The sequence below is a fragment of the Macaca mulatta genome, chromosome 2 (assembly GCF_049350105.2).
Source record: "Macaca mulatta isolate MMU2019108-1 chromosome 2, T2T-MMU8v2.0, whole genome shotgun sequence".
NCBI classification, from domain to species: Eukaryota; Metazoa; Chordata; class Mammalia; order Primates; family Cercopithecidae; genus Macaca; species Macaca mulatta.
Genome location: NC_133407.1, coordinates 59,559,557 through 59,587,020, shown reverse-complemented (window position 1 = coordinate 59,587,020; position 27,464 = coordinate 59,559,557). Strand labels below are relative to the sequence as shown.

General features: G+C 41.5%; 1 protein-coding gene across 4 annotated transcripts in view; it reads right to left on the bottom strand.

Moving 5' to 3' along the window:
- KCNAB1 (potassium voltage-gated channel subfamily A regulatory beta subunit 1) overlaps positions 1-27,464 on the bottom strand; it is a 420,197-nt gene that overhangs the window by 135,285 nt on the left and 257,448 nt on the right.

Genomic DNA, 27,464 nt, shown 5'->3' with positions numbered 1-27,464 from the left:
CTCATTTTGGCTTTTCCATGCACTAAATGAATGAACTTGGACATTGATGGGCCAGAACAGCCACATTTCAACACCAAGATCTATCTATTAGCTGAGGCATTCTTAACTTGAATTTCACTGCCTCTCTATAAAAATAGAAAGAAAAAAACCTACAATTAAGACCAAGTTCAGTGATTCATTAAGTACACTTTCAATGTCAAGGACTGGTTCAATCATAGAGGATCAGATGCAGAACTGCTGGTGAAACCCAGCTTGCAGCTGGTTCATCTGGGACTTACACAGTTTTCATATACACTTATGCATAAAGGGCCCAATATATGTGGAGAGAAGAAGAGTTAGCAATGAAGGACACTTGTTTCTGTTTACATTCTATTTCAATTTGAGGCTTTCTGTGTATTTACCAAAAATCCATAATTTGATTAAAGATGTTTATAGAGAAGTGGTGACTAGGTCTGAGATCCCCCATGTCAAGATACCCGAGGATTGGGCCACCTGCAAACAAGAATTATATAAACCCCCCAAGAAGGAGATTTTCTCATTAGGAAACCTAAACGTTCAATAAGTTCTCTTCTATGCAGTCAGTCATGGATGATTTATTGAGTAGCCCTTGGGTATCACTGTGTCAGGTTCTAAGGGTATACAGGCAGAGAGGACAAGTAAATAAGCATCATTCTGTGACATGATGAGTATATAACAGAGCTAAGTAGGGGGTAGGATGGGAGCAGAGAAGTGGGTGAGAAACTCTGCTTGATGGTATTTGAAAGAGGCTTCCCAGGAAGAAAGGATGTGAGCTAAGACCTGAGTAGAGAGAAGGTGTTCACTAGGAGAAAAAGTGGAGACAACGTCAGAAATAAATTTGAATAGACAGCCATATCTAAACAAGAAGGTACATTATATATACATTGTGGGGACCGTTGTACAGATGAACCAATGGGTCAGAGTAGAGCTAGGGATCCTGAAACAAAGCTAGAAAAATCTATTAGAACTAGAGTGATAAGGGCTTGAATGTCCTGTTTAATTTGAAATGTAATCTGTAGGTGATGGAAAGCTATCAGAGAATTTAAGCGAGGATAAAGTGTCATCCAATTTGCATTTCAGAAAGATACTGACAGCAGTGTGGAGGATGGATTGGAGGAGGCTGTGATTGGAAGAAGGGAGATTAGGAGGCGATTTCAGTCATCGAAAGAAAGAAGTATCAGAGTCTAAACTAGAGCAGCTGCCTTTGATTGACAAGGGCTCTTTCTTTCTAATGAACCTGAGGCACAGTGGTGGTTACCTTTGCAGGCTGCAGGGTTTTACAGGCTCTAAACACATTGCCTGTGCACTTAGCAAATTAAGGAATACCACTCCTGGAAATATCCTCAGGAAATTTAGACATTTTAAAGCATTAACATCAAACTTTTGTAATCTTTTCTTCTGCTTTCTATATCACTGACAGATATCTTACTTTCCCCCCTAGGAAGTGTTGAAAACAAATGAAAAGCTCACATTTGGAAATCACATGGAAAACTAATTGTGGATTCATCTCAACTCTCAGGTGTTTAGAACTGCGGCCACCATAAAGAGGACCCCCTTATGTGGAAGGCGTGCGAGGGGGTGGTATGGCCTTGGTGGGGTGTGCAGAAGAACTAACAATGCTGGTAACTGAACTAGACGGTGGTGGTCAAAAGCCCAAAGGAAGAGTTATGGTGGAGAAGGTGGTGCAATAATTTTTACTGCTTCTGAACTGGATGATTTCAGCTGTTTTACAATTGAATGATTTCTATTTTTCTGCTTTTAGTGATGGAAAATTCTAGTGATAAAACCTGCCCACCTCTTAAGTTTTACTTTGTGGTCTACCCTTTCAAGGCAGATTCAGTTCATCAAGAATGGCTTCCAGCTGCATTAGAAGGGTGTGCTCAGTATCCTGTTCAGTGTGAGTTTCCATCTCTAAGCAATTTGGTCATCTCTTTCTGGCAGCTCTGATCTCATAGGCTGTGTTGTCAAGACTCAGGCCGGCCACACAGATCTTCCTCTGAATAACTTTGCCATGTCCTGTAGATGCCAGCTGCTTGCACTGTAATTTAGTTTCCCCAGTTCATATTTAGGAAGACTAAAAACTCTCTAAAGAGAACACCCTGTCTTAGGCATTTCTAGCACATATTTGGTGAGAAAGCTATTGTATGGGTTCGCTGGAAACCCACAAATCGCCCAGACTTGATGTCACACATACCCCAGCCTTTCCCCAGCACCTCTTTATGACACTACCATCTGCACCCTGGAATGAAAAACTGTTTTTATTTTTTCTAGAAAGAACATTTTCCACAATTTTTGTGGGCGGCCTTTCCATACAGCACACCTAACATGACTGAAACACCAGAGCGCGGCTCCTTGGGAACAAGCAGCCCCTGGAAGATTCTTGTATTTATTAGGATGAGGAGAAAAGGCAGGCTGCTGGTGTATCTTTTATATCCAATAAAATAATCATGAATGTAAGCTAAGCAAAAAATCAGTTGCCCAAATGTTGCCCCAAACACCGGCTAAGGCAATGTAAATGGAAGAGGGAGGCATTAGAGAGAGAGAGCTTGGTGGGTAGGAGATTGATGGGAGAAAAAAAGCAATGAGAGAACACATCTGGGTAGCCAATCATGGCAGAACACAACTGGGTGGCCATTGTGGCTGCTCAGTCCTGAAACAGATTGTCCTGTTCTTCAGTGCTAGGGGACAGTCGTCTCCAAAATGGGATATGCCCCAGGAGACAACCCACTATGGTGTGGGAAGAAAATATTTGTAGCACTCATGTTTGCATCTCTAATCCCTTCTTTTAAAAATTTCTACTTTCTGTTATTTTTTTAATTAGTATAGTATTTTGTGTGTGTGTGTGTGTGTGTGTGTGTGTATTTTTTTTTACTGTAAGTTCTGGGATACATGTGCAGAATGTGCAGGTTTGTTACATAGATATACATGTGCCATGGTGGTTTGCTGCACCTATCAACCCATCATCTATGTTTTAAGCCCCACATGCATTAGGTATTTGTCCTAATGCTCTCCCTCCCCTTTCCCTACCACCCCCTGACAGGCCCCAGTGTGTGTTATTCCCCTCTTTGTGTCCATGTGTTCTCATTGTTTAACTCTCACTTATGAGTGAGAACATGTGGTGTTTGGTTTTCTGTTTCTGTGTGAATTTTCTGAGGATAACGGTTTCCAGCCTCATCCATGTCCCTGCAAAAGGACATGAACTTTATAGTTACTATAATATGAGCATAGTGATACATGTATATATTTTTTAAATAAATATTTGTTCATTGGAGGTGCCTGGTTTTCCTGATTAAGGCACACAATGAAAGCAATTTGAAAATATCTACTATAGTACAAACCATCCATACACTAAAGCTCTTATTTCCAAAGAACTTACATTCTAATTAGGGAGCTGACTAAATATGTTTATGTAAACAATCAATTATTAGTTGTTTTTCCCCAGATATACACACACAATGAGTGTGGTAATGGTTCTTAATGATCATGACAGATGTGGCAAAAAGAATGAGTAGAATGGCTATAACGAACAAAGAAGCTCCATTTACCCTGTAAAAGGATGGGTCCCTGTCAGCTGAGGTTGTAATTCTTGTGTGGGAGGGCTCTTAATACACCAAATTAAAGTAATTTTTAATGTCTCTATGAAAGGAAATGGGAAGGAAACATATGCATCTTCACATAGGCTGTGAGCCAAGCTGTTATAGTTTCCCAGGAGGCAGGGAGCACTGTTAACATAGCATAGGAGAAATGCATTGAAAACTTCAATAATTCCATTTCTTCAGTAAGACAGCTTAATTTCCCACATGAGCCATTCCTGAGGTCTTTCTTCCAGTTAGTATTAACTAAATGTGCAGACGGTTCAGACATCTGCAAAATAAAGAGATTCAAATCTGCATGGTAGGTATCCAGGTACTCACAGTAATGTTCTTTCTATAGAGAACTTGGGCCAAGTACTTTACATATATTACCCCATTTACTCCCGATAAACAACACATGTAAGTTGCTGTCTCCCCCATTTTTTAGAGGAGAACACACTGAATCATAGAGAAGTTCAGTGGCTGATTCAAAGTCTCTTAGCTAGTGAGTTTTGAAGTAGGGATTTTACATAACTCTGCCTTACTCATGATGTCATGAAGTTCTCAAATACTTTATAAAAGGAGGCCTCGCTCTGATTACCCTGTGCAGTTTCTGGTAGCTAAGTGTGTTCACTTGCTTCAAGGAAGAGTGGCAATTACCACTCCTCAGTCCAACATTTTTACATGTACACATCAATCGTAAATACCACAGCAGGAGCCAGCAGCCAGCCCAAATATTTTATGATTCTTACCATATGTGTTTGATTGTGTCATTACATTGCCTGTCCTAATTAAGAAGAAACACATCTGAACTGAAGTCACTGGTTATGTGAATGCCAGAGCCACTAAAATAAAATCCTCATGAAGCTCAGATTTCCCAGCCCCAGCATGGCTTGTATAACTTCTTGAGTGATTCCATGACTGTGGTCCACCCCCAGTTTTAGAATAATTAATTGTCATTGGAAATGTTGAAAATGAATATTACTGCCAAATATATACCTAGGCAGAGAAAGCTAACCCACAAAATTTGAGGCAGTAGGAGTACCATGCTTTATTACATAGTGTATTTGTCAGAAAGATGTAAGCCCTCTACAATGTTCTCTGGGTCCGGTAATTGGTGGAAGAGGATGGAGTCACTGGAGGCAGAAAGGAATAAGTTGAATTATTGAATGATTTATCTGGCTGACTGATAATGGTGTGTCGTGATTGAGCTCTTTGGTAAATGAGGCCACATATAAGCAGAACTTGGTAAGAAATGCTTCGTACGGATTGAAAAGATGCATTTTAAGTATAGAAGGATGAAAGTGGCTGCCCTGTTGGATGTTAATATTTTGCATTTTAACTTTATAGTTTTTAAATTAAAAATGGAAACAAAATGTTGTTTCTATTTTCTTTTTAGAACTTGCATAGTCTATATGTTAAAACAGATTTATCTGAACTAGCTCTACCTACCTTCAAATAGCACGGTTAGTGCTAGCTATGCATAAAAAAACCATTTGGGGTCAGTTAACCCATTAGGATGATCAAAGGTGACCAGAGAAGAAAAACAAACAAGTCCTGTCCAAACAGGAGTGTTCTTAAGCCTTTCAGAGTCAGCTAAAACAAGGTTTACACAGCCAGATGGTTTTATAGAACCTTTTGGGGTCACTGTATTGTTTAATGTTCTTATTACCAGTCACCATTACGTTGTTTCAACTTCTAAACTTCTTTGAAGTAATAATGTAGTTTGGTCTGACTATCTTTTAGAAGCACCAATCTTGGGCAGGACTGAGTAGGTATTTTCTACATATGGTAACAAGGTATGAAATAGGAAGGAAGGTGGCTGCTTTTCCTGTGCACTGGAGGAATCTGTCTCTTCACAGTCATAAGTCCGTCCCTTTATGGCTGGTCTCTTAGATGTTCTGCACATACCATTTTCAGAATACATATTTAAATCCAAAGAGAGCGAGCTTCCCAGAATGAAGCATTCTGTTTTGGAAAGGTTCACTATAAATCCAGAATCCATTGTTCCCTTAGAGGAGGAAAAATAAATAAATAAATAAAATTTGCAGCACTAGCTTCCTTTTGAAAACAGTACGTTGGAAACAATGGCCTTCACAATGTCTGATTTTGAGACTGCACATTACAACACAGCTGAAAATTTATTGATTAAGTACACAAAAAGAAGAACAAGCCTTTTGTTCCAATCAATGAAAATTGTACTATGTATGGTGAGCACTTGTCTGGAAAAATAATCACAACACTCTTGGGATTAAAGAGCACACGTCTGCTAGTTCCATATTTTGACCAAAGAAACTTAAGAAAATTAATTTAGGGAAGTTCTACTTCATGTCTAAAGGTTATATGAAACAGAATGCACAATACCAAGAAGGGCTTGCATTTTAGAAGTTCACAAATCATCATCTCTGGTTATTTAAGAATATTTCCACGTTTGCAATGAGCTGCTTTCAATAACACTAGATGATTGACACATTAATCATTACATTCATTTATATCCTGGACCATTTCCAAGTTTGCATTGAACGCCGGAGCAAGAACTCCTACTACATTCTTTCTCGGAGTTGAAGAGAGAAGAATAAAGCTGGTAAACAAAAATATGCAAAGACTGGAAATTAATCGGCACTTACAAGGACAAGTACAGCAACTGTGCTTGGGGACATGTGCTGAGGGTAACATGAAGGCTGAACAGCTTAACTTCATCTATATAGGGCAAACATGTTGAACTTCTCTATGTGATTTGGCCTTAAACATTCTTTTTTTTTTTTTTCTTTTATCCCCACAGAGCTTGTCTTCACTATGTTCAATTAAGATAGGGAGTTGACAAATGGTTGTGGTGGCAGCTGCCTCCCTTGCACAAGTCAGCTGAGGAAGAGATCCCTGTTCACCTCTGCTCTGCCCAGAGTCAACACTGTGTGATAGCTCTCAGGATGAAGCACCTCCGGGGCTTTTCATTTCTATCTTAGCCCAACTTCCCCCGCCACTTCTGGTCCCTACCTTTGAAAATAGACTTCACTCTTGTGGGCCCATTTTTAGAACATGGCAGAATCAACACTTGATTTATTCCAGCTCCCTCAGTACTGCTGAGCTCCATTCTAGGATATTCTAGGGGAGATGGTGAAGCTAATACAAATGGAGCTTGTATTTCCAGGTTTCTCTTCTCCAGCATAAGCCAAATCCTATCTCTGTAAGACAACTGTGCATTTGTATAGCACTATCTCGTTTGAACCCACTATATTCATTATTCTCATTTCAAGTGGGCAGGGTACATATTGTTCTCATTTAATGGTGTCTAATTAACACTCCAATAGTTAACTGACTTTGTAGAGAAGAAATGGAAGGACAGAGCCGGGTCCCGAACACAGGTCATCTAATTCCAGCACTTGTGGTCTCTCCCTAACCCATGGTGTTTCTCTCAGCTGGCAAAAGAAACTTATTAAAGGTATAAAAAAAGGCTTTTATCTTTAGCATCTTCTTCCTGGTGCTGCTGTGGTAACCATTTTCAGCTTGGCAATTTAAGACAGGTTCCAATTTGTGCAGATGAATAGATTAATCATGTATTCCTTAACTAGATTTAGCTATTTCGTTTTGAACATCCTGTCTTCCACCCTCCCTAGAAAGAGAGAATGGAGGAAGAAGACCTTGCCACTTAACCTGTCATATATTGGCTGATATTATTTAATTTATAAGCATTTATTAACACAGAGTATGTGTTCACTGATGTGCCATGCAAGAATAGTAGCATAGGAAGCAGGACTCTCACGTTGAAAAAGGCTGCCCTATAGGTTGTCAGACAGAAATCTTGACTTGCAATAATTATTATAAGAAGCAGCACAGGAAGGAATAAAAAGCTGAGGGGTGCACGTGGTCGCTAGGGGTTGGATTAGTAAGAGAAGGGTACACAGAAGAAGTGGGACCTGGCAGTCAGGTGGCATTTCAGCAGCAACTAGGGGGGAAGGAGGGCATCCTGAAGAGAGGGTGTGACTAGAGAAGGTGCAGAAGTGAGATGAGTGGGATGTGTTTGCTCTGAGGAATGGACATACCTAAGGGGTAAAAACTCCAAGGAGATCATCAAGTAATGCCTCCTTACAAACAAGTTCAGTCATGTTCGTCTGGATGAGTGCCATCTCCTTTAAGGAAGTCTCCTGGGAAGACAAGTTCCCACCATCCTGCCTGGTGCAAGTCTGTTCTGGAGCCCCTCTTAGAGGGGATGATCCTCCAACTCCAATGTGATCTGCTGTTTCCCAAACCTCTGATAGAAGCACAGGAAAACTCCAGGCCTAAATGGCTTCGGTAGTAAATTCTAACAAATACTGGAGAGAAAAATAACAGCCATCCCACACAAACTCCCAGAAAATAGAAAAACAGGGAAAACTTCCACTTTATCTTATGAGGTCAACAAAACCTTGATATTAATACTAGATAAAGAAACTATGAGAAAGTAAAGTTACTGACCAATCTCACTAATGAGCATAGATGCCAAAATTCAAAGCAAAATATTAGCAAATTAAGTTCAGCAAAATATGAAAAGGATATTTCATGACCCAGTTGGATTTACATCAGGAATGTAAGGATGGTTTGAAGTTAGATAATATAAGGGGAAAAAAAGTTCTTTGATCATTCCAATAGTTGCCACAAAATTATTTGCTTATATTAACATTCATACATCACAAAAAACATCTTAGTAAACTAGGAATAGAAGGGATTTTCCCTAATCTGATAAGGGTATTTCAAAAATTCTACACCACATATTATACTTGATGGTGAAATATTAAAAGCTTTCTCTTTGAGATCGGGAACAAGAAAAAGATGCTTATTATTATCATTATATTCAATGTTGTATTGACTGAAACAGTACAGTAAGGCTAGGAGTAGAAAGCATAAGCATCAGAAATTAGTAAGTGATTGATAAACTTGAAGCCAGAAATAGGAGAGAGTTCTTCTGAAACGAGAGACTACTGAGTCAGTTTGCCTTGAAATCTCTCTTTTACAATAGGACACAAATTCTAGCCAGATTTTAAAAAATGTTTTGGGAGGAATAATTTATTCATTCCTTCGTCAAATACTTGTTGAGTGCCTGTCAGATACTGCTCTAACCCCTGAGGATACAGCAGTGAATAAGGGAGAGGTGTTTTTCCTACTGGATAGAGATACTGACAATAAAAAAGGAATCAGAAACATACACCATAGAATTTCAAATGATGTTACAGCAATTGGTGGCAGGGGTGTGAGCAGGGGTAGCAGAATGGCTGGAGAGGACAGACCTCAGACGGTGGATTGGAAGTCCTCTCTTAGGAGGTGTCTGTGAGTGGGGCCCAAATGAGAAATCTTGCTTTATACCAAGAACACTTCAATTCTTTTCTCCAAGCTAATCGATGTATTTCTTACGAGAGTGGTGGGTGTAGCCCTTAATAACAAAACACCTATTTTTGTTTCTAGAGATCAAAACATTTCTTCTTTTAACGATCCATAAGTTTTTGGGCATCTGCAAACTACAGAGGTTGAAATACTAGTTAATAATGATGATCTCTGTGGAGCTCTTTTTCTCCCACGTGCCATCACTCTGCCCCTCCTCTGTGCCATCTAAGTCACATGACTCTTTGAAACAGGTAAATACAGCTGGGGCTGCTCTACTTTCAGGGAGATGTGAAGTAAAAATGTTTGCCTGGTCAATGTCTCAAGCAGGTCTGGAACCCTGTTCTGTTAGAATCATCTTTCTACTCCGTTTTATTTTCCCCATAGGTGGTAGGCTATGCTTGGAATCCTTGTCCTCTGGCCCACAATTCTCCCTCCCACATCCTGTAGAGGTATTAAACCCAGGAAAAAGCAATTTCAAAGACAGCTCCTCAGTGGAGATAAATAAATGAAGCACTTTCCTCAAATTAGGGAAGTTCTTTTAGCTCTCTTCAAGCAGCACAATTTGTTGCCAAAGAGTCACCCTTTTCTGAGTTCCGCTACATTGTCTAAAATAACAAAATGAAAGGACCATAAAACAAAAGGAAAAATTTTAACAATGGGCCAGTGGGGCAAATGAAAATATTGATTAAGTACCCTTATACCGTATTAGGAGTTTATCAAGTTTTAATCTCGGATATAGATATAATTATCTTTATTTTGTAGATGAGGAAACAGGTTCAGAGGGTTAAAGTTAAGTATCTTCCCCAAGGCTACTCCAGTAGAAAATGACAGGGCTGAAATTTCAACCCGGGTATTCAAATTCCAGAAACTTTCTTGCCACTCCATCACATTACATCGTTGACCTTCAGGGACTGCTGTCACAGAATGGCTATTCCCATTATCTGTATCTCTTAAATACCCCTCCCCTGGAGCATATCCCTGTCCCACTCCCTAACAGATGAGTATCAGAAACCAAACCATACATCTAAACTGGAGGTCTGACTTAATGACACTCCCCAGCTTTAGACATTTGCAGATTGCTCTTGTTCTGGGAACACTCGCAACTGAGAAGAGTGGGGAAAGTGTATTCAATCACTGTAGAAAGAATCCACAAAGAAAGGCCCGGCGTGGTGGCTCACACTTGTAATCCCAGCACTTTAGGAGGCTGAGGCGGGTGGATCTTGAGGTCAGGAGATCGAGACCATTCTGGCTAACATGGTGAAACCCCATCTCTACTAAAAATACAAAAAAAATTAGCCGGGCATGGTGGCAGGCGCCTGTAGTCCCAGCTACTTGGGAGACTGAGGCAGGAGAATGACATGAACCCGGGAGGCGGAGCTTGCAGTGAGCTGAGATCGCGCCACTGCACTCCAGCCTGGGTGACAGAGCTAGATTCTGTCTCAAGAAAAAAGGAAGGAAGGAGGGAAGGAGGGAGGGAGGGAGGGAAAGAAGGAAGGGAGGAAGGAAGGAAGGAAGGAAGGAAAGAAAGAATCCATAAAGAAAAGTCGAGTTTCTTAGCTGCCAAGGAAAAGAGTTCAAAGACTCTCCCTCCTTTTTTTAAGATTCTAAACTAATCAAATATGCCTTTGACATAAAACCTTTCATTTTATGGACATGTTGATCTGAAAAAGTCATGAGTATGCTGCCATAAAAAAGTGTAGTTTTTTTTTTTTTTCTAAGTCAAGGAATGCTTAGACTACTAAAAATTAGCCTCTTCTCTACACAACTGACACCCCAGCATTCCTGCCTCTCCATTCCTGCCTCTCCATTCCTGCCTCTCCATTCCTGCCTCTCCATTCCTGTGTACCTACAAATTCTGCCCCTGGTCTATCCCTTGGACCTGGGGTGGGTGAGAGGCACACTGCTAGTAACAATCTCTACCAGAGGCTTCTGATCTCGGCTAGAGTTGCTTTCATATGTTTGAAGAAAGCCCTTTCATTTCCAGACAGAAAAAATATGCAAGTGCCCAGTTTCCCTTTGTGTTATTATTGTTGTCTTTGCCTAAACTCCACTTGGCAAGATGGTATGTAGTTTGTCCAAAAAGGATATGTCTGTGTAAGCAGGGATCGACACGCCTTTTTCATAAATATTTTCAGTTTTGCAAGACATATGGTCTCTGTCACAACTATTCAACTTTGCCATTATAGCAAGAAGGCCATAGACAATATGTAAATTAATGGGTGTGGCTATATTCCAATAAAGCTTTATTTACAAAAGGAAGTGGTGGGCTGTATTGCTACAAGTGGCTATAGTTTGCAAACCACTAGTTATAGAATAACCATTCCCACAAGTGCATAAGTAAGTGGTTCCCACTACCTGGTACTCAGATCAACAGTATCAGCATTATCCGAGAAAACTGTTCAAAATGCAAATTATCAAACCTTGGCATGTATCTAAATCACCTGGCAGGCTTGTTAAACACAGAATGCTGGGCATCAATCCCAGTATTTCTGATTCAGTAGGTCTGGGCGGAGGTCTGACAATTTGCCTTTCTCACAGGCTCCCAGATGATAGGGATGCTGCAGCCAGGACCACACTTGGAGAATCACTGCCATAAACAGATCTCTTCCTGTACATGGGATCTCAGGTGGCAGGCATGTGGTCATAAGAATGCAGTATTGGCAGGAGCTGGTTTAGGAGCAGCAGTTGGGAGATTCAGACTTGCTTGTTCCTCTAATTGACTTCTTGCTGGGGTGAGAGTAGGACAGCCAAGGAGGCAAAAGGAGCCAAGGTCATGGCAAGGTGAGGAGCTTCTGAAGCTGTTGTCACCAGGAAGCTCTTCAGAGAGAAAAATTTCCAGAGAATTGGATTGTCCCTTTCACTGCAGCTGCAAATGGCCTGGGCTGGCTGCATTTGTTTCTGTCCAGGCACGGGAGAGGACAGGGGAATTCTCTGAGCCAAGTGAGAAGGACACAGGGAAAATTTACAAAGACCTTGCTTGTCATGAGAGGCTGCAGCACCACCAGACCCCACTACTTTGCTGTGATCATATACTGTCAGAATTGACTTACTAGGCATGTGGCTGTGGAACTGGAGGCTTCAATGAAACATCTGGTGGGAGGAAACCTACCAAAACACCTCTACCATCACAGCCCAGTCTCTCTCACCTGCCAATACTTCCAACTCCCTGAGACTAGGAGAGCTGAGATTCTTTAATCATTAAATGCCCCTGATGTGAAAGGACAGACTTGTCAAAGCTGGAGGTTGGTGTGCAAAGAGCTTGGACACTAAGCCCTCAACTGTTGTGGGCTTCTCAAGAGATTTGCTGTGCAGCTGGTGAACAGATGCTGCAGAGAGTTGGAACTGTGAGTGGAGCTGCCCACAGGATGTGATGGGCAAGTGAGGCACGCTCTTGCGTTTTCTGTTGTGAAGAATGTGAGCATAATTATTTCCATGGCCACTTGCTCAAATAGCATTTGAAAATTTACTTCGACTTCCCCTACTTTGGCCTTAGCAAGAAATAGACTATTATGCAACTCACACTTGTATCACAGGGATGCAGTCTTGGTTGGACCATACCAGAACTTCCCAAGAAGACAGGCTGAAGAGAATCAGCTCAAGGTCACAGAGTGCTGGGAAACATGGTGTTAGAATATTATTAGGATGTCTAAGGACCAGACTGGGAGAAGAAACACCGTCCTTGCTATACTGCTCTTTGCTCTGTGTGACCCTTTGCTCCTTGAAAGGGCTCTCACAGTCCCAGCTCAGAGCCTTCCTGAACCTTCCAGGAACTCTGAACCTAATTTCAGTCCTCGTTCCTGTTTAAAGACCTCACTCCAATCCTATTTTAGAAGCATTTTTTTTTATAGGATTAGCTCCAGATACAAGGTTCTACTTCCTTTGATTTTTGCTGGGTCTGCAGGGTTCTGGCACTGGTTACCATATCATATGTATTTCAGTTAACAGTTGCCAGGAGATCCGTGATGCCTCCCTTGGTAAACAAGTTGACCAGACTTTTCCCAAGTATAGATAACAGAGTGACACCTTGACTATAAGATATTTACGTCTTTTCTACAGAAATGAAACCCAGTATAAATAGCACCGATATGTTTTTTAAATTAACAAATGGAACCTGAACTTAGAGAAGAATTTTTAAAAGTACGATAACAAATATGTGGTGAATTTTCTTTACCATTTAATTTAGTCTTCACTTTATTCTTCACTAAGAAAAATATCTCTTTTCTTCTATAATGGTTTGAATTTTTTTAAAAAAGTCCATATCCTGCACACATCTCCAAGAGTGCCTGCTTGTTCACACCATTTTCAACATTCAGAGTTGCTTGGTCTAAAACACTGATTCACCCTAATGGCTTCAAGATTGCCCCTGCTTGTTAAATATGTTTATATTGTTAACAATGAAAAATCTGTATTTTTCTTCTTACACTGGTGAATCTGTATCTGTCTAGTAATTGTCCTTTCCATTTTAATTTTTGAATCTATTAAAAATGAGAATCAATCTTGAAAATCAATCACTGTAACTTAACAATAAGGAAATGGCTAAAGACATTACACTACAGCTATATAATGGAATACATGCAGCCACCAAAAATGTTTTAAAATTATACTAATGGGAAATGCCACTGGATTAAAAGATAGGACTGTACATTTTTATCTGAGAACATGAAACCCCATTAAATCTCGTGCATCACTCTCTATTCGCTCTTGATCTCTATTCTATCCCTAGGCCAATTCTAACCTTTAGGCTTGTCTCTCTGTCCAGCTCTGTACTCATTCCCTAAGGTTCGATCACAACATTCAGCTCCCTGACTTGGCCTCAGGCAATCCATACACCACAGGGGTGGTCATTCTTTGTTTTTTTCTGGCCCGGGGCTGCTTCAGCACTCACCCAGCTCCACACCCTTTTGACTCCTGGGACCTCATACCTGTGTCAATCACCCCTGGTCACATCTGTCCTGACCCAGCCAATCTTCTAGAACACATAGTACTTTTCAATTTGAAGAAGAAAATTTGTAAGTCTACAGAGATTGTAGAGTAGCATACTGGCTTTCGAAAGGAAGGAAGGAAGGAAGGAAGGAAGGAAGGAAGGAAGGAAGGAAGGAAGGAAGGAAGGAAGGAAGGAAGGAAAAGAAAGAGAAAGGAAGGAAGGAAAAGAAAGAGAAAGGAAGGAAGGAAGGAAGGAAGAGAAAGGAAGGAAGGAAGAAAGAAAGAAAGAAAGAAAGAAAGAAAGAAAGAAAGAAAGAAAGAAAGAAAGAAAGAAAGAAAGAAAGAGAGAGAGAGGGAGGGAGGGAGGGAGAAAGATAGAAAGAAAAGAAAGAAAGAAAGAAAAAGAAAGAAAAAAGAAAGGAAGGAAGGAAGGAATGATTTCCCTGAGCTAATCACAGGGAAATCATTGCTTATGAGAATGAATAAACTTCTTCTAAAAGAGCCTAACATTCAGAGGGAAGGAAGGAAGGAAGGAAGGAAAAGAAAGAGAAAGGAAGGAAGGAAGGAAGGAAGGAAGAAAGAAAGAAAGAAAGAAAGAAAGAGAGAGAGAGGGAGGGAGAGACGGAGAAAGAAAGAAAAGAAAGAAAGAAAGAAAAAGAAAGAAAAAAGAAAGGAAGGAAGGAAGGAAGGTAGGAAGGAAGGAAGGAAGAAAAAGAGAAAGAAATCAAGCTCAGATCCTCCAGGATCAGCAAAGGATAAGGAGCTGACATGAAAGGGAAGCTGGGCCTTGCAGTGCTGGCTTTGGTTCTCAAAGATTCATTTTTCCTTTGGGACCACTCCCATTTGCTCCAAGACTGGTGGTGATCACCATTATCTGGTAAGGGAACCTTTGAGCATCTGACTCCAATTTGGTAAAGAAATTGGTAGATTTCCTCAGAGATGAGGTGAGGTGACTTTAAACAATGCCCTGTGTCTAATAAGTAAATTTGACCTCATTTTACACTTATATTGACAATCATGTTACAGGTAGTTAGACAGGCATGAGCAGGGCAGGAAAGGGCTCTTTCCCCACCCACTAGGAATGTCGGGTGATGGTTTGGCAATTATCACATTGCCTCTCTAAAAGTAATAAATTGGCAGCCAGTACCAGGGAGACACCATTTCCTGATGGTCCAACCTGTTGCACTAAAGTGTTAATTGAATGCAGATGCCAGAGAGATGCAACTTCCCTGTCACGTGCATTAAGAGACATAATGGCAGAGAATGACCTTCCAAGGGCACACCACTGGAAAAGGGAAGAAAGCCTCAGATGGGCATTTGTGCAACTTCCTAAACACACTGTGTGTGCTCACCTGTCAATGGCAAGGAGGGCACTGTGAATGCGGGCATCCCACCCTAAAGGAAGACTCATGGGAAAGAGGCCAGTGTATAAAGTCCTAGGATCACCGTTAAATACCACACTTGTTCTTCAAGTTGCTCATTTGGGTCTCTTCCAAGAGTACCTTCTTTTCTTTTCTGTTCTAAAGCCTTTTAAAATAAACCTCCACTCCTACTCTGAAGTTTGCCTTGGTCTCTTTTTCTGCCTTATGCCCCTCTGTCAAATTCTTTCTTCTGAGGAGGCAAGAATTGAGGTTGCTAGAGACCTGTATGGATTTACTGCTGGTAACTTGGATACCTTCCACCAGTAACAATCATGGTTGAATTATTTGAAATATCCATTGCTTAGAAGCTTGAAGGTAGTAAGAAGAGTCATATAATTTCTTTGACCTAAAGAGGTGATTAAATATTTCATGACTTATAATCAGAAAAACTACATTAAAAAATTGAAATCCAATCTGCAGAATACAACAAATACACAAAATAGAAAGTGCTCACTTTAATTTATAGATATACTTAATGAGCTAATCACAGGGAAATCATTGCTTATGAGAATGAATAAACTTCTTCTAAAAGAGTCTAACATTCAGAAAAATGTCAAGAATGTATTTTGCCGTGTTCATTTATAAAGTTATTACTTAAATTAAACTTCCTTTTCTGGTTTTACTTAAAATATTACTCTATAAAAGTTTGTCTTAGTACAATTTATTTTGCCTCTGTTTCTTCTAAATTAGGTAACTGTGCCATATCTGACATTTTATTTAATTTTGAAATAATTTTTTAAATATGCTTTTTTGAAAAGTATATTAAAATAATTATTTTTATTGTAGGCAATATCTATATCCTTAACTTGGATGCTTTTCTTTCTCTTCCATCCAACCAGATCCTCCTTTTGTCTGAAGCAGAACACAGACTGGTTTCTTCTCTGATAAGCTTCTTTCTAGGCTAATGGACTTAAAGATCTAGAAGGCACTAAACAGACTGGTTTCTTCTCTGATAAGCTGCTTTCTAGGCTAATGGACTTAAAGATCTAGAAGGCACTAAACAGCCAGGCGTTTTAGAGACAAGAAGTGGGGGCCATGGAGACTGTGAGAGATGTGGCTTATTGGAGCAGACAAGATTCCCAAGGCAGCACTTTTATCATCATCATCCTCATCTCTGAGCTTCCTCAGGGCACATGCTTCTGAAACACGGGTGCCTCCCTCAAAGCCCCAGATTTAGAAAGCCCTAAAGGCACTCTGACTGGCACTTTGGCATTGGCAGGAAAAGCCAAAGTCTTAAAGAAATAAACGACATTAAGGCAAAATCTACTTGCACAAATCTTACTGAGATTAAATTCATGAGGAGGTTGGTTAGGAGAAAAGTCCAATCCAAACAACTTTATTCTTTCTTGTTTTCTTTTCCTTCCCATGGGGCCGGCTGTTGGAAAGGTACTGAAGTAGAAAAAATAATATTCATTGCCTTTACCCTCCTACCTACGCTTTTTCACCTTCCAGGTACCCCTACACCTTCAGGTGCCCTCCTTCTCCTGCCAGCGGAACAAAACCTCTCTGAGGAATCCATTCCAAGGGAGTTTTCATAGAATGGAAGTTTTCTCAGGAGGACCCGAATTCATCTAAAAGAAGAAATAGTACAAGTTCTGACGTTGCAGTTCCTGTGCCTGTGTGAATATATGAAACAAGAAGCCTATCCCAGCACATCTTCAACTATATTCCCTGAGATCCAATGACCCTGCCTACCACACGAACCGTCCCTGCCTCTAGAAAGGTCCTTATTTCCCTTCCTTTCTTTCTACTCATATCTCATGTTCTCATTTCTTCCTAATTTGGGCTCCTAGAAACAGACTTTTTTCCTTTTGCACTCTATTTTCTTTTGGTGCATTTCTCCAAGAGCAAGTTGTTTCTGGAACAATCTTTTGTCTGAGACCCAGGACTTTTTGAGAACTAAAGGAGGGAACAGAGTGATCAAGACAGGGAAAATCGGGCTTTTCAGCAAATCATTCTTTACCATTGGGCTGCTCGGCAGCAGAGTAGAAGGACATTCAGGCAAAGAGTTCACTTCAGAGGTATTTTCTGAAAGTTGAATATACTCTCCTTAGTCACTTCATAATATCTTGTAAAAAGACAGTGGTGAAGCAAATGTTGTATCAGCTTTAGCCACTCTGGGTTTCACTATTTTCCAACAAGCTCCCATTCAGTTCTCCATTATGCATTTTTAGCAAAAGGTCAGTGCACTTATTTAATTGCAGAATAAAAAGTGTTTAATTTTATACAACCCTTTAATCTGACTCTTCAAGTAGGATACAGACCAGCCTCCAACATTTAATGTTTCCTGAATCAAATCTACTCTGGGGCTCATCCACCCTGAAAACAACCACCCAAGTACTAAACACCCTTCAAATGACATCTTGTCTAGCTGTCAGAACAGAAAAACTCAAAGCGGCCCTGGTGGTGACAGACTGTAGCATCCCTGCCAGCGTCTGGAAACCTGGATGCCGTCAAGTGGCAGAGCTGTGAGGCTCAAAACCAGCTCAGGGGCGAAAAACGCTGTTGGAAACCATCCATCTCTGCCGATGCCTATCAAGCTGGCAAAAGAATCAAGCTGAGAATAATTTTTTTCTTTTTGGCTAGCATATTGAAATCTGTAAACCTCTTTCTGCAGAACAGAAGCTGTTGAGGTTTTATTTTTTTCTGACTTGAGCCAGAGCACATGAAAAGAGCTTGAAACCTAACTTTGCCAACTATCAGGGTGGAGTGAGGAGAATTTATCTTCACAGTGATGTTATTAGAAAGAAACAAAATGGCCTGTAGGGTGACCAACTGTCCCAGTTTGCCCAGAACTGAGGAATTCCTAGGATGCCAGACTTTCAGTGCACAACTGGGATAATTCTGGGCAAACCAGGATGAGTATTTACCCTAAGGGTGGATTGAAGTGGCCTAAATTACAGTGCTAAGGAGTTTAGGCCTCATACAAAAGGGTTTCCAGGCAAGCAAAATTTTAAGGGACCATGTTTACCCAGGATGAAAACCCCTGAAGCAGATTACCCATTCATTTATATAAAAATTCTAGTGGCAAGAAATGTTGAATTGTTAAAAGTAGAAATAGAAATTCCAGATGCCAAGTTGGCCTTCAGGCCAAAGGTGAGTTGACCCTTGGGAATGTACCTACTCCTTGCTCCCACCTATATAGCTGCTCTCTCTGAGAGCTCTGCTATACCCCCAACCCCAGTCTAACCTCTTCACACTGCCTATTTTGCAAGAGCAGCTCTCAGAAAGACCTGACAAGGGCTTTTCCTATCGGATGGCCAGTAAGCATCTTATCAGAAGTTAATAGCTAATAACCTGCTTACAGAACCAACCAACAAAGTTCAGATGTAGAAAGCACCTGAAAGATCATCTAGCCAAGGGTTGTCAAAGCCTGGCATCAGGCTGACTGTGTACAAATCACCAGAGGATGGTTATCAGTCGGTCTAAGCTAGGTTAGGCTGTGCTAACAAGCTCCACACCTCAGCGACACATAACCAGCCATCAGGCTTCTTTTTCGTTGCAGGTAAGCAGGGTGCTCTGCTTATGGTGGTCACTTGGAGATCCCAAAGTGGCTGATTGCAATGCCAGAGGGAAAAAGAACTTGAGACAGTCTCACTTTGGCAATTCCATGCTCCAGCGAGGAAGAGACACTGGCCCCTTCTACTTCCCATTCAGTGGCCAGAACTGTTCCCATGGCCCCACCTCACCACAAGGGGGCCACAAAATGCAACTCTATTTGGTTCCCAGAAGCCAATAGGACGCAAAATAGTTGGTAAATAACGCCAACCAGTATCACAAGAAGACTAGAAAATGCAGGTTCTGTTTGGTTGGTGGTTGTTGTTGTTGTTGTTGTTTTAAAATGGAGTTTCTCTCTTGTTGCCCAGGCTGGAGTGCAATGGTGTGATCTCGGCTCACTGCAATCTCCACCTCCTGGGTTCAAGAGATTCACCTACCTCAGTCTCCTGAGTAGCTGGGATTACAGGCATGCGCCACCACACCCAGCTAATTTTGTATTTTTACTAGAGATGAGTTTCTCCGTGTTGGTCAGGCTGGTCCCAAACTCCCAACCTCGCGTGATCTACCTGCCTCAGCCTCCCAAAGTGCTGGGATTACAGGTGTGAGCCACTGCGCCCAGCCTGAAAATGCAGGTTCTGGATCTCACTTCTGCAGTTATGATTCAGTGGATCTGGATGAGACCTGGAAATGAATATAGCTTTTAAATCTCCCCAAGATTTTGGAATGGGCCATGTGTTGGGGACCTTTACAGATGAGGTGAGCTATTATACCTAGGGCCACACAGCTATTCAGGAGAAGTCAAAATGAGGTTAGGTTTCTTGATTCATGATCCAGTGTTCTTTCAACTTGGCTGCACTGTTACTTCAAAAGAGTTTGCATTTCATCTTTTTCTTTGCAGCTAAAAGAGTAAATATAATGAAATGTTAAGCATCTGTGCAAGGCTAATGCGTCAGTTCTTTGAGCCTTGGGGGCCTTTCACATGTCAAATGACTGGATGGGTATTACTGGTTTTACCCAGGTCTCATCTTTTCCAGGGGCCACAGGATGTGGAGGTGAGCAGAGAAGGAACTAGGTAGTAGCAGTGTGTTAGAGCCACTTCCCTGTGTTTCCCGCTTGCTAAAGCAGCTCCATTTTCCAGAACAAGATCCTTTCCTCATTTTGTGTTCCTGGCCAAGCTGATAATTGCCTTCTAGCTTGCAAAATGTCCACTGATTTAGTTCAGTGAGAAGTTCTGTAAATTTCCCTGAAGAGCCTATTAAAGAAACTTGTGATAAGGCTCTTGCTGACTGTGTTTGCTTGGAAGACACCCATGTTAGAACCCCTGCTTGCGGGCAAGGAGATCCCAGCCTTGGTGAAAGAGTGAATGCTCTATTCTGTCTACACTGGAGGCTTCACTTCCTTTACCACATGGTCCTGGCTCATTTCCTAGTCTCCTCAGTATCACCAGAATCCCCTCAGTATCCTCTACTGGGACTCTTCTCTAAAACTGCTACACACTTTGGAGGCTCTCATGCTGTTCCTTCAGCCAAAAATGTTCTTTCTCCTTTTGCAGAAATTTCCATCCTTTAACCGGCCAGTTCAGATATCACCACCTATCTGCAAAATTCCCTAATCCCGAGACTCAGTTTTAAATATTCCATACTCCTTCATCTGTGGTCTAATGGCTCTTTGGGAGCCTTTTTGGTTTGTTTTTTAATGTATTTTTAATTGACAAATGCCAGTTATGTATGTTTTTGGGACCCAATATGATGTTTTGATATACGTTTGCAGTGCGGAATGATTCAATCAGGTCAATTAACAAATGCATCACCTCACATCCTTATTTTTTTATGGTGAAAATGTTTGAAATCTACTCTTTTAGTAAATCGGAAATATTTAATTCACTATTATAATGCTCTTTGTTTGTGGCTCTCTTCTGAAAGATTTTCCATCTCTATTATAGTGAGTTTAGTTGGAGGCTGATGTCTCCCTTAGCAGACTATACCCCTCAAAAGCAGGGACCTGATCTATATTGTGTATTTGTACCCTTAGCATCTTGTGGTGTAATTCTTGAAACTATTTGATGTTTAATACATGTTTCAGAGAGGAAGGAAGAGAAAGTAGGTTATTTTACCTTTCTCCCTAGTTTCTAATTTCCCTAAGGCTATATTTTATTCATCTTTGAAATTATACCTCATTCCCATCCTCACCAAATTTATTAATGGCTTCACTAAACAAGTTGGGCACACTCCTGCTGCAGACATTTGCACAGGCCATTCCCTCTACCTGGGAATCTACCTGATAAGTGCTCTAAAATTTTGTTCAGTCTGGAGACTGAAATCTAATGCTAGTTTTCTATGAAATAGTTGTGTTATTTTGGAGGGCTTAGGTTTTAAGTTTTCTTAAATCTAAATTGAAAGTATTCAAAATGTCATTCAGGACTTCCCAAATAAATGCTCAGTACACCAAGGAATGCATATAGCTATCAAAAGTAAATAGCAGTCATTGTATAGAATAAAACATTCACAAACAAAATCAAGGTACACTGGAGGAGAACATGGTGAATATTTTTCTATAATCCAAACCAACTAAGAAGACAAAGCTGCCACATGTCATCTTGGTTTTCTGTCTCTTCCTGGCAATGGAAGAGAGAGGGGAAAACACTGGAGAAGGATCAGGCTTGTTTAGAGACCTCAGCTGATGGATGGAGAGGGGTCACAGAGCAGAAAGTCAACTTGCTGCAATGTGACTGTTCAGTAGCCTCCATGTGCTTGTGGTGGGAAGCCCCATATCTAGAATTATGAGGTGTAGGAAAGGGAACTTGCAGAAAGAGGACTTAGAGCAGCCATATCCTTCTAGTTACTCAGGCTGAAACCTGGGCACTAGTCCTGACTCCTCCATTTCACATACCACATCCACCCCATTGTGAAGTAAATCTCGTCTACTCTACCTTTAGAGTATGTCTGGAAAAAAATCGTTGCTTACCACTTCTACTGCCACCACCTCTTCCCAGATCATTGAAATCACCTCGCAAGGGTCTCCCTGCCTCTAACCTAAGCCCCTATGCAGTGGCCAGAGTGATCTTATCAAAACACAAGTCAGATCCCATCACTGCTTTGCTCAAAACCCTCTGGTGAATTCCCATCTCCCTCCATGCAAAGGCCTGCAAGATCTGGCTCCTGTTATCTCCCTGACCTGCTCTACTTTTCTCCCCTTGTTCACTCTGTGGTTCCACAGGGACTCCCTTGCTTTTTCTTAACATGCTGGGCACACTCCTGCTGCAGGCATTTGCACAGGGCATTCCCTCTACCTGGAAATCTTCCCCAGATTATCACATGGCTCACTCCCTCACCTCCTCCAGCTCATGTGTCACCTTCCCAAGAAAGTTTTCCCTGAGTACCCTTTAAAAAAAATACAATTCCCACACCAACACCCTCATCCACCTTCCTTTTTTATCTTTACATATAGCACTTAACACCACCTAACATAGTACATGATTTCCTCATCTTATTTATCGGTTCTTCCCCAGCTAAAATGTAAGCTCCACAAGGGCAGAGATGTTTGTTGGATTTGTTTATTGCTATGTGCCCAGCACCTGGAACAGAGCTTGCAGATGTAATAGGGCCCCCATATATGTTTGTTAAATCAACCAAGCTCAGAAACAGACAGGATCCCGACTCTTCTCAGTGGGACCATCACCGGCCTTCAGAGCGCTGCTGCCACACAATGCTCACAGAGTTCTTCCCAAAGGGATTAAAACAGATGAATCAGCAAATCCCCCTCAAACTGTTCCTAGGGACTGATTGGCTATAAGTCCCACAGGAAGCATGATCTTTGCAGGCAGGAGCCCCCACAGCTCTGGGGATTTTTCTGCAGATACTGTCAGGACAGCCTTTGACTCCTGGAATGGTTCCCATGCCAGCTTGAGGCACTGCGGGACATTCCATTTTCTCTTTTGTAGACCCTCTTCCCTCTGTTTTGGGGTGCCTGCTCCTGGCTTCTGTTGAGTCCAGCTTGGCTCTTGACCTTCCTCATTCCTGGGCTTGGAGCCACCTTAAGGCAAGAGAGAACCCAACCAATAAACATGTTTGGAGTATCAACCCAGGCACTGTGCTGGGTTCTAGAGACCTCAAAATGAACCAGTCATGAAACCTGCCATCTAGAACTCTATGGCCACACTGGGGAGAGGAAATGAACGCACATAGAAAGGAAAACAGGGAAGCAGGACCTGATTTAACGTTGAATGAATGACACACCACTGGAGTTCAGAGGAGGGGGTGAGGGATTTCTTGAACGTAGATGCTCAGAGAAAGGTTGAGGAAGAAGGAAGGGTGTGAACTGGCCAAAAAGGGCTGAGAGGAGATAGACAGGCCAACTTAAGAAACAGGCTTTCCGGAAACATCCACACCATGCATGCATAGTTCAGTGCCCAAATTTAAGAGGAAAATTTCTGAGGTTTCCTCCAAACAAAAAGGCTGTCTGCCTTTTATCTGGGTGGACTGTAAGGGTCAGAGAAGCTCCGCCAAATAGTGGCTTTCAATCCTACCTCCTCCACCCTTTGTTCTGGGACCATGATGGTGTCCTAGTTTACAGACCCAAATACTTAGGAGTGATCTCCATTCCTGAGTCTGGACTCTGGAGATGAAGAACTGAGTTTCTCGTCTTTACTTCTCTACCCAGGTCTGTTCCTTAGTTATGGCAAATCCATTTTCCTCACCTTCCGCTTTGTTTGCTTTTTCATTTCTGAAATGTGTTCTGAAGATAAAGGCTCCCTGCATGTCCACATACACATTAATTACCCTTGTTCAGAAAGCCAGGCGGGCCCCTCCCCACGCATACCACACCTTCCATAGCACCTCCCCAGACTTGCCCGTGGTATTGACACTGACAGTGTCTCTCTCCATGTGGCACTATTGGAACCAATCGTTCCTGTCTGAAGAAAAGTTGAGGCAAGCCATAAAAATAGGGAAGCACACTGAGAATAAATCAGCTTTTCTCAGCACTTTCCACAAGCTTAGCTTGTTCTCGTGGAAGCTTTACTGGGCCTTTCTTTTTGTAATGAACTTGAAAAGCTATTTTCCCAGATGGGCTTGGCTAAAGTTTTCTTAGCAATCGCTCTCATATCACACCTGCAGGTATTTATCTCCTGCATGGGACCTCTTTCCAACTCACAATAGGCATTTCCTTCCTTCGGTGGTGATGAGGAAAAGGGGTTGGGGGAGGAAGTGCTGGGGTCCGTGGAAGTGACTGCAGAGCTCGTTAAGCATTGCCAAGTCAGGCCTTCACCTCACATACAATACAGTCCACCAGCCTGGATTTCCTCAGTGCCCCCTCCTCTGAAGTATCCTTATCTCCTTGTCACAAGTGGCAGTGTACAACCATTGGTCTGTTTTCTCCCTGACCTGACATTCTTCCCCAGTTTTCCACAAGCAGCACTCTGGTCTTCCCTGAGAGCTCCCTAGCTCTTGGTTCGCGTGGCTCGGGGGAGGTGCTCATCCCTCCTCTAACTCACAGATGGGCTTGTGACCTGCTCAAGCCAACCTGCTCTTCTTTCCCTCCAGCTGGAATCATTGGTCAGGAAAGGGTACATGATCCAATGTAGCCAACAAGAATTAGTCTTGAGAATTTTTTTCAGATATGAAGAGAATGCCTCCTGGGCATTTCCATATTTTTGAAGCCAAACAGAAATGAAGAGCTGAGAAATGGAGTGATATCAAATCCTAATGCCCATGATCTAGCTGCCCTTAAAACCAGATCCATCCTTAGAATTTACAGTTAATGACTCAGTTAACTTGCCTTATTTTGTTTAAGTGAATTGCTTCATTCTGCAAACCAACGGTTAATTATTTATTTTATTTTATTTACTTTTTTGCTATTTGACACAAAATAAGAGTACCACTCCTAAATGGGAAAAGCATGTCCCTCCTTCTATCTACCTGTGTCCTCGATCCCATCTCCTCAAGTCTTCGTTCCATTGTTACCTTCTCTCTCAACTTTAGTGCCTTGGGTCTTCCTCTTCACTGACTCCTTCCTCTAGATTAAAAATTAGCCCAAGTCTCTTGCATTCTTAAAACACAACAAAACAACCCTCCCTCGGTTGTAGCTTCAACCTTTCCATACATAAGCTGTTGGCTACCCACAGATTCTCCCTTTTCTTTCCAGCCAAGCTCATTGAAAGTCATCTGATCTCAGGGGCTTATCTCTTCTTTACCCTTCTTTACCTGTATTATTCCTCAAACAACAACTGTCTAGCTTCTTTTCCCTGCACTTCATTAGAACTGTGCTCATTAAAACCACATCAACCTCCCAATAGTTTTTCCCTGTGGTTGACTTTTGGTCCTTGTTTTTTTCACTCCACTATGTATTATAGTGTTGGCCTTGCCCTCACTTTTCATTCTCTTTCCAAATTGTCCTCCTCAGTCTTTGAACTTTGCTTTGTAGTCTACACTGACCTTGCATCTTCTGTCTGTCTCTTAAATGCTGTACTCCATGACTCATCCTCGGCTCCTCTCCCTCCTCTCAACATTCTTTCCTCTTGGACATGACTTCTTCATCTACTCCAGTGCCTTCCACTGTTGCTCTCAGAGTGCCTCTCTCCTGCTCCTGAATTCCATCTAGGAATTTCCAACTTCCTCTGAGTACCCTATGGACCAGGTTATGGGGACCTCAAGCTGGCATAAAGCCCCACACATAGTAGATGTTCAATTAAGAATTGTTAAAAGAATAAATGAAAGGCCACATGCGGTGGTTCACACCTGTAATCCCAGCACTTTGGGAGGCCAAGGTGGGTGGATCGCTTGAGGTCAGGAGTTCAAGACCAGCCTGGCCAACATGGTGAAACCCTGTCTCTACTAAAAATACAAAAATTAGCTGGGCGTGGTAGTGTGTGCCTGTAATCCCAGCTACTTGGGAGGTTGAGGCAGGAGAATTGCTTAACCCGGGAGGGGGCGTTGCAATGAGCCGAGATCGTGCCATTGCACTCCAGCCTCGGAGACAGAGTGAGACTCCAACTCAAAAAAAAAAAAAAAAGAATACATCTTCAATATGTAGGACACTAAACTCCAGGCATACAGACTTTCCTCACATGCTGGCAAAGTTGTGTTGTGCCTCTGTTCTTTTGCACATGGTTTTTCCACTGCTAATTTTCTTTAGTTGCCTACTTTGCTGCCTACTTTTCTTCCTAATATCAGTTCAAGTGTCACTTCCTTTGAGAGACTTTCCCTGGACAACATACACATGCGCTTGTGCCTCTGCACAGACACAATTATTTTCTTTCCCGCTGAGACCAAACACCAACTTATAATTCATTTTTAAAGAATTATAACACGTATTAACATTGTTCTGATTTGCTTACCTATGTTTCTGTCTGTGTCACTAGAAAACGAGCAGGTTCTGGTCTATTCTCTGCCCCTTCCCAGCTTTGCAACATCAGGAATGTCATTAAACTTCTCGGAGCATCAATTTCCTCACCTAACAAATGGAGATAATAACACCAGCCCAGCTTCCATCATGAAAGTGACTGGGAGTGAGGGGCTGCATAGGGATGAGCTTCATAAACTCTACAAAGAAGGACTGTGGCCTTCTGCAAGGAACAGAGGATGAAGAAAACTGCATTCTACTTTCTGCTCTGTCACTCACCAGCTCTATTATCTAGGGTCAATTTTCTTGTTTGAAGAAAGTTGGACTATGAATATGGGAGATAATGCATGTGAAATTGTTTTATAAATCATGACAATCTAATGCAAGGCATTGTTATTTTATCATCATTTACCTTAACTAACCTACTCTGAACATAAAACCAAATCAAACAATATCAGTGCAGAGGCCAAAAAAGGAAGAAGTGAGGGAGACTTACATAGTGAATATAGTCCTTGTATACTTATATCAAAGATTTATGTTGGCTTAACATTTTAAATTTCTTTGTGTTTTCTATAATGAGAACTCACATCTCTTAATCATTTATATTCAGAACATCGTGCTAGGCACTTAATCTGTAATTTTTTTAAAAAATCTAACCTTTACAACAACTTATTAAAGTAGGTATTGTTAATACCTACTTTCCTAAGCCCCACTTCATCCATAAGAAAAGCAAGGCTTAGGAAAGTTGAGTAACTAAGGCCGAACAGCCGTAAGTGGCAGAGCTGGGCATGGGACCACATCTGCCTCAATGAAACTGAAGTTTGTGCCATTCACCTCTGTATTCTACCACCTCTCACTAGTGGGAAGGGCAAAGGTGAAGCTCCTACCCATGCAACCACCAAGGCTGCTATTTCCGCTGCAATTTCCATAAGCCAATTTCCATAAGGCTTTGGACTGGAAATACCTATTGCTAGGAATTAAGCATCAATATTGGTGTACCTTCTAAAAAATAATGTTTGACAAATAAACACTTTGTATGTGCAAACTACCACGAACAAATCAAGCTTCCCAAGCAAATAAAGTATTCTAGGGTATGACTCAAACACTGAAATAGCTCAGGAATTCATGGCCAAAATTAGTGAGGAGAAGAGACAAAAGTTAGTCTTTCACTCCTCTCCATTCCTTTATTTCTCACAATAGACACTCAGGACAGAGTCACAGGATCAAAGAGTTTAAGAACAGGAAAGTTCTCAGAGGTAAATTCATCCTATTCTCTCATTTTCTGAGAAAACTGAGACCTAGAGAAGTTAAGTGAGTTTCCTAAGGCCACCCAGTGGGC